The sequence below is a fragment of the Ursus arctos genome, unplaced genomic scaffold (genome assembly GCF_023065955.2).
Source record: "Ursus arctos isolate Adak ecotype North America unplaced genomic scaffold, UrsArc2.0 scaffold_19, whole genome shotgun sequence".
Taxonomy (NCBI): Eukaryota; Metazoa; Chordata; class Mammalia; order Carnivora; family Ursidae; genus Ursus; species Ursus arctos.
In genome coordinates this window covers 9365426-9372916 of record NW_026622863.1, presented here as the reverse complement: position 1 = coordinate 9372916, position 7491 = coordinate 9365426, and the positions used below count along the sequence as shown (strand labels likewise).

General features: G+C 49.2%; 1 long non-coding RNA gene across 3 annotated transcripts in view; it reads right to left on the bottom strand.

Annotated features, from left to right (window-relative positions):
* The window catches only part of LOC113252231 (uncharacterized), a 27041-nt gene continuing 19550 nt past the window's right edge, over positions 1–7491 (bottom strand). For 2 of the 3 annotated variants that reach the window (XR_008960123.1, XR_006409006.3), the window contains one exon: positions 1–1637. This is a non-coding gene — a long non-coding RNA (uncharacterized LOC113252231). The remainder of the gene's footprint in view (positions 1638–7491) is intronic. The other variant, XR_006409009.3, reaches the window with a different exon arrangement.

Here is a 7491-nt window from a genome sequence, read left to right as displayed (position 1 = left end):
TTCCATCAGTGTTAGACTTTATTATTATTAGGACAATAGTAAACACAGAATTCTGACTCATGCTGGACACAAAACACACACACACACACGCTAAATTTGCTTGGTAAGGAGCTCTGGTTCGTCAGGAAGTGATGAGTAACCAGCATGAAGAAATGCCATGAGACTATAGCTAAGTATAGTGTGTGTGTGTGTGTGTGTGTGTGTGTGTGTGTGTGTGTGTGTGTGTTGGGGAATCCTGGAATGGAAAGTCAGGGCCCGTGGGACCTTGTCAAAGTCTCATCCTTTTTCCGGACCTCCGTGTCCACTTGTGCCTATGGGGGCTGGTCCCGGATGACTTGTCTGCTCCATGATGATAAGTGAGGGACCCCTTTAAGGGGCGCGGCTGCGCAGGTAGGAATGCTAGCTGTGGCCCAGAAAGCAGATTAATTATGGGGCCAGCCCCACCTCTGCAAACCAGCCATCTGGGAGGTCAGCCTGCAGACATTGTTCTTCTTGATATTACAGGCCTGTGTGTCTTTGCCCTTAGTCACCCAAAGAAAGCTTCCCAGCGGTCCGCTTCCCCACCCTGCCCCCACACATTGTCACTGGCTCTCAGCGGTGAGTCCTTTCTCTAACAAGCTTTTCTGGTCAGACACAGAGATGAAAGAGGGGGGCTCTCTAATGATGTAGGGCAATCCTTTGCCTGATGTGTCCTCTGAATTGTCTTCACGCTCCTTTCCGAGCTCCTCCTTGCGGTGTCTCTTGCAATGCTCGTTTTCCTATTTGAAAGCAAGAGAGAGTAAAAGAAACTTCTTCACCCTAAATCACAGGACAAGCCCCATCCACGCGGCCTTGCCTCCGCGTGCTGGCTGAGTGTGTTGGGCAAGCCCCTCCGTGTTCCTCACCTGTAAACATGGAGACAGCTTGCCTGCCCACCCCGATTAGAGGAAGGTGCTTGGCTATGTACAGAACACCTTAGAAACGTCACGGGGTAAGGACGAGTGCACCACAAGTATTTCTGCTCTGATTTCTCTGAATCAACAGTTACTGGGTTTTATCGCTGTGTAACGGAGTAACACAAACCTAGTGGCTAGATTTGTCACTTACCTCTCAGTGTTATGGGTCAGATATCGGAGGGCTCACCTGGGTTCCCGACGCAGGATCTCACGAGGCCAGAATCAAGGTGTCAGCCAAGCTGGACTCTTCTCTGGGGGCTCTGGAAGAATCCGCTTCCGAGGTCCTTCGGGCTGTTGGCACCATCCCGTTGTGTGTGACAGGAGGCGTGGGGGTCCCACCTCTCTGCAGGCTGACAGCTGGGGCTGCCCTCTGCTTCCCCTTCTGTCCACACTCCTTCCCACGTGGCCCGTTTGCCTTCAAAGCCAGTGAGGGGACTTCCACAAGCCTTCATCATTCTTTCAATCAAGGGCTCAACTGATTAGGTGAGGCCCACCCAGATAGTCTCCCTATCATAAGCTCAATGTACTTAGGACTTAAATTCCACCTGCAGAGTCTCTTCCCAGCAGTCCTTGCATTCGGGTTGGATTGAAGAATCCCAAGAGGAGAATCTTGGAAAGGGGCTGGGGGCGTTTTTAGAGCTCTGCCCACCACAAGGTGACTCTTAAACTGCGTTTCACAAAGGCGAAATGGTGACAGAAATTCTGTGAAGAAAGGAATTCCTAGTCTAATCATGGTGGGAAACAGTGAAGCAGAATGAAATCACTTCTGTTCACATGCTTTTCCCTTGAGAACACATCAGAGCCGCTGATATGCCTCGTGACTCTTCAAAATATACTTTGCCCAGGTATATTGAGCTCTGGTACCCTTTTCTGCCAGAACACCTGTTATTCCTCATAACCTGGTTTAGGATCCAATTATCAAATTTTTAAGAGGAATTTTAGCTATTTGTATAGCCAAGGATTCAGATGGATAGATAGTAAATTTCTTGTACCTTTATACATCTAGGGTTTTTGTTTTTTTTTTTAAGATTTTATGTATTGATTCATGAGAGACAGAGAGCAAGGGAGGGAGTCAGAGGGAGAGGGAGAAGCAGGCTCCCCACAGAGTAGGCTGGATGGGGAGCTCGATCCCAGGACTCTGGGGTCAGGACCTGAGCCGAAGGCAGACTCTTAACCGACTGAGCCACCCAGGCGCCCCTATACATCCGGTTTTAGGGACTGGTGACCTGAGCGCTCCCAGTTGTCTCGTTATCTATAGGTGCCCTCCCAGGCGCAGTCCCGGGTGACCGGTTACCAGAAGAACTTAACTGTTTGTGGGCCTCTCAGAGGCCTCCAGGCCCCTTCCTCCAAGAGTGAGGTCCACGATATTGGGCCCCTCAGTCACCTTCACAGCCTCAGAGGCACCGCCCCAGCGCTCATTCTGCCCTAGATTAAATCTGGAAGGTGGGAGTGAGCTCCATCCCTCCGAAGACCAGAGGGAAGGGACGGGGAGGGTAACAATCCGCTGAAACCAGGCATCTATCTGTCCGTTGCTCTTCTCAGCTAGACTTCTCTGATCACAGCTTGAAGCAGAGAGGATGCCCCTTCTTGGAAGCAGCCCCATCCCCTGCTGTCCCTTCTCCACTCCCTGGCCCCCCTTCCAACCACTGTCCCAGGGCCATTAGACTGGGGACAGTTTAGGCCAGACCTATGGCCATGCTCTCACTTAACCCTGTGCACCTGGGAGAGGAAATTGGCGCCAATTTTATATTAAGTCCCCTGACATCAACTCCAAAATCATCTTTGTTTCGTTTTCAACGCATTCATCGGTGACTATATGCCTGATTTCAAATTGTGCTTTTATTTTCCCTCTAAGGATCCCCTGACCATCTTTTGGGTGTATAGCAAGTTATGTTCTGGGCACTCTAATAAATTGCAACTTCAGATGCAAGGTTGCTCTTGCTGGAGGCAAGTGATTAAACATTTTAATAGTGCAGCAAACTTATCAACAGACTTCACACACAAAGAAAGGAAGCGGTTTTGTTCTCCCAGCTTGTGTTTCGGGGTATTTTACTACTGGGGTCAAATGTCTGTCAAAGATTTTTGAAGCCCAAATTTGACTTTGAACAAGCTCCAGTGGTTTCTGTAATGCACACTGCATCACGCCCTATAAACAGCCAAGGATTTTGCCTGCAATGCCTAACTATCCAGTTCAATACCACCATGGCGCCTAAAAGGTTTTTAATATAGATATTAAATATATTCATATCATCGCTTCGGCGAGAGCGCGAGCGGTGCTTTTTCCTCTGGGGTCTTTCAGGCTCTTTGCTGCTGACATACACTATTAAAAATAAACCTACCCTGAGGAACTAGTCATTTTACACGGTATTAGGACTAATGTTATCATTTAAGTAGCTGTGGAGATTTGCCAACTACAGAGGCCCCAGATAACGATGGAAACATGATCATGTGAGATAATCTTCTGCGCGGAAATGACTTTCATCATCTGTAATATGTCGTTTAGACGCTTATTTAAGACTTATACGATTGAACAAATATTGATGCCTTCAGTAGAATAAGAAACGGCAACGCCATGGTGAGATAGAGCACTGGGTTCGCTTCTGGCGCTTGGCTTGGGACAGGACCGGGTGCCAGATCTCCTGGGATCTGTGTGCAAAGGAGGGCAAGGAGGGTAGAGGGGAGGGAGGAAGGAGACCCCCTTCGGTGCCGCTGCCCTTCCTTTTAGACACACGCCAGGCGCCGACATGTACAAGGTGAAGGAATCTGCGCAATGACCTTCCAAAGCAGGTCATCTGTTTATCCCCATTTTACAGATGAGGCAAAGTGAAGTTCAACGAGTTTTCCTAAGCTCAAGTTCAAAGTCACCGCCAGGATGCGGCAGAACTGGGATCTGAGTGTGGTTCTGACCCCGAAGTCCGCATGCACCCTGCAAGGGTTGTCCTCACCTTTGGTAGAGGGTCCAAGACTCTGGGCGCGTTCTCGCCCCGTCCGTAGAGCGGCGAATTAAGTGTAGGATGTAATTCAGGGAGCAACATACATTTTGGGAGCATCTACGATGCATGGGGCACTGTGTTAGGCACAGGGTGTACAGAAGTGAAAGAGAGGGGTCCACAGGCAGACCCTCACCGTTTGCGAGCAGTTTAGATGCCCTCGCTGAGTGCCTGTCCGGCTCTCTAGCTGCTGGCTAGACTGGATGGACCTCTTCAACCCCTATCAGACCCAGAGCTTCACAAAGGAGACTCCCCCCATCACAGCAGGCTCGGGGCTCCCAGAAGATACTCTTACCCCACATACATAGCTAGCTTCTGCTCTTTTCTGTCCTACCACATCGTGGCATCCGTCCACTGTCTCTGCGACCCTCCCTGCTGCCCAGGGAAGTCGGCAATTGGCCCATTTTACAGATGAAGGAACTAAGGCTGAGAGAGGTGAAGTGGTTTATTCAAGAGCACGCCCATGGAGTGATACTGTGGAGTGAGGACATTGCTTTCAACCTCCCACCCACCCACCGGAGAGGAGAACAGTATCCGATGCTCACGGCTCGCTGGGCCCTTGACGTACGTGCTGTTACTTTGCCCGTTTTCGGGAGATGAGCCCAAGGCACAGAGAGGTAAGTCACGGGACCCCCAGGCCCTCCTAATGAAGCGGGCCTTTTTGCAAAAGGCAGCTTGGTTTAGTCATGACGTGTCTCTTTGGCCATAGTATGCGACCACTCTGGGGACAGACGTCTTATTAAAGGCCAGACACTGGAGAGGATCTCTCTTCTTGTCCCTCTTTTTCTCCAATGCTGGGATCCCGGTGGCCTCAAAAGATCGGGGACTACTGAAAGAGCCTTTTAAGGGGCACCTGGGTGGCTCAGTCAGTTAAGCAGCGACTCTTGATTTCGGCTCAGGGCATGATCTCCAAGTCGTGAGGTCGGGCCCCGCCTGGAGTCCCGAGACGGGGCACCTGGGCTCCAGATTCTCTCTCTCCCACTCCCTCTGCCCCTCCCCTCCATGCTCTCTTGCTCTCTTTCTCTCAAATAAACAAACAAATCTTTTTAAAAAAAAAAAAAAGAGCCTTTTAAGAAAACTATGGGGATCTATTTTTATATTAAAAAAGACACATAATTTGCAGGAGGGCTGCAGGGTAGGGGGGAACGGGGGATGCAGGGAGGTGCCAGAGCTGGTTCTGGGGAGGGCGTGGTTCTGCGGGTGCCGCTCTGGTTAAGCCGTGCAGCTGGTCTGATGGCATTTGGCAAACTCAAGCCCTGTCTCGCTGCTAGTCATTTCTACCTGCTGCATTTGCATATATATATGATATCCGTTATCCTAATTATATCTATTTTCCCAGGTACAGATAGACATACCCCAGAGTTGGGGTGCCCATTAGCAGATCACACGGGCCTCTGCAGCTGTGTTTTGATTAGCAGAAAAGGTTCCCTGGCATCGGAGAACCGAAATCACCTTTTAGAGTATGACAAGCGCAGCCAAGCGTCTCGCAAGTGAAAATCAGAGGTTTCTCTAAGGAAGGAGTGAGAACAACCACAAAGAATTAAAAGGAGAATAACCTTTAATGGTTTCAACTGTGAAAGCTCAGTCACGCTTAAGGGCTGCCATCCATCAGGCAGCGTGGCCCGGGCGTGCTCCTGAAGCCTGGAGTCGCTTCCATACAAGCTTCTGGAAGGAGGGGACGGCAGTGGGAGCCCCCAGGGGAAGCCCCACCCAGGCTGTTTTCCAGGCTGGGCTCCAGCAGGGAGCCGGGAAGGTGGACAGGCCAAGGATGGTGGCAGGAAGGAGTGCAAGAGTATTCTGGACCCTGATGTAGTCCCATCTGCCTGGAATGACTTGCAAAGGATATGCAAATCCTTATGCAAATCCACAAAGCCTTCTTTTAGACCCTGGGGCTCAGGGACTCCTTTCAGAGGACTTGTAGTGTTTTCCTCTTTGCCTGCTCCCACCCCGGGCGTGCACGCTCACACTCTGGAGACTTCCTTGCGGGGCTTGTGTCTCTATGCTACGAATGTGACTTATGGGTCAATAGCTTAGGTGTTAAGCTTGTAAGTCCTTCGTAATACTTGGCATGTTCATAAGTCCTATCCTATTTCATTCTTGGCAACTCTATAAGCAGGTTTTTTTGACCCCATTTGCACTGAGCCTAATGGCACTCGGTGACTTGCCCAAGGTCAAACGGCCAGGCGCCTTGAATTCTGTCTTTAACCTTGTGCCCTCACTTCAAGTCTGGTGTCACTTCCTCTCCATTTCCCTGATTTAAATATTGCTCCTGCAGCATGGTGGTGAACTGGAGAGGCCAGGAATCAGGAGAAGGGATTCTCAATATCATCCCCAAAAGGACCATCCCCAGAAGGAGGCAGAGTTCTGTGGACTGAAGATACTCCCCATGTGATGACGATGTGCCCCAGGTACATCTGGTTGAAAGGTATTCATTAATTCATTCTTTCCCCCAACAAATATTTACCGAAGTCCTGCTATATGCTAGGCATTGTTCTACAGGGCTTAGATAACTGGAGGCAGACAAGTGTCCATTGTGCGAAGGGCTCTGACAAAAAGGAAACAGACCTCCTGAGACCAATTTAGAGAGGGCAGGCCCGAGCCAGCCCTGCAAAACTGAGGGGAGAGGCTTCCAGAAAGCGTACAACATGGCGGAGGTTCAGGAGCTTTCTAGAAAGGGCTGTTTGAGAACCGGAAAGGAGGTGGGCTGGCTAGAGCAAGGTGGTCGAGGGCAGATGGTATGAGATAAGTTTGGAAAGGGAAGCAGGTGGGAGCCCATGCAGAGCCCCAAAGGTTTTGTTTTGTTTTAGGTAGCCTTTAAGCTACCGCCAAACTTGTGGCTTAAAAATAAGGGTTTTTAAATTAATAGGTTAAAATAGCATAGTTTATATCATGCAATGGTTCTCAAACTTTAGAGAGTATCAGAATCACTTGGAAGTCTTGGTAAAACGCCAATAATTTTTTTTTTTCCGAGAGAGGAGATGGAGATGGGGAGAGACAGAAGGAGAGGGAGAGAGAGAATCTTAAGCAGGCTCCATGCCCAGTACGGAGCCTGACGCGGGGCTCGATCCCACAACTCTGAGATCATGATCTGAGCCAAAATCAAGAGTCAGATGCTTAACTCACTGAGCCACCCAGTTACTCCCAAGAACTTCTGATAGAGCATATCTGGGGCAGGGCCCGAGAATCTGCATCCAGTAAGTTCCCAGAAGGTGCTGATGTTGCTGGTCTGAGACCACGCTAGGAGAAGCACCGTGTTAAGAATGTACCACCCATATTATGGGAAACTTTTGTTTTTTGAAACTCTTGTTTCAGTATGTTCGTGTGTATTAGATCCTGATATAAAATGTATTTTTTTAAGAGTGGACCACATTTAACAAAAGAGTGAGAGCGCAGGTCAAATTTTAAGAAGTTGGAAAGCCCCCAACTTAGAAATGTAGGACCTTTCTTTAGAAGAGAAATCATTACCCTTCAAGGTTCGAATCAACTCTGCTGGAAATCTTGGACATCCCTAAAAATAAATAAATCTGCAAATACCTGAATGAAAAACAAAACAAGAAAGAAAATCT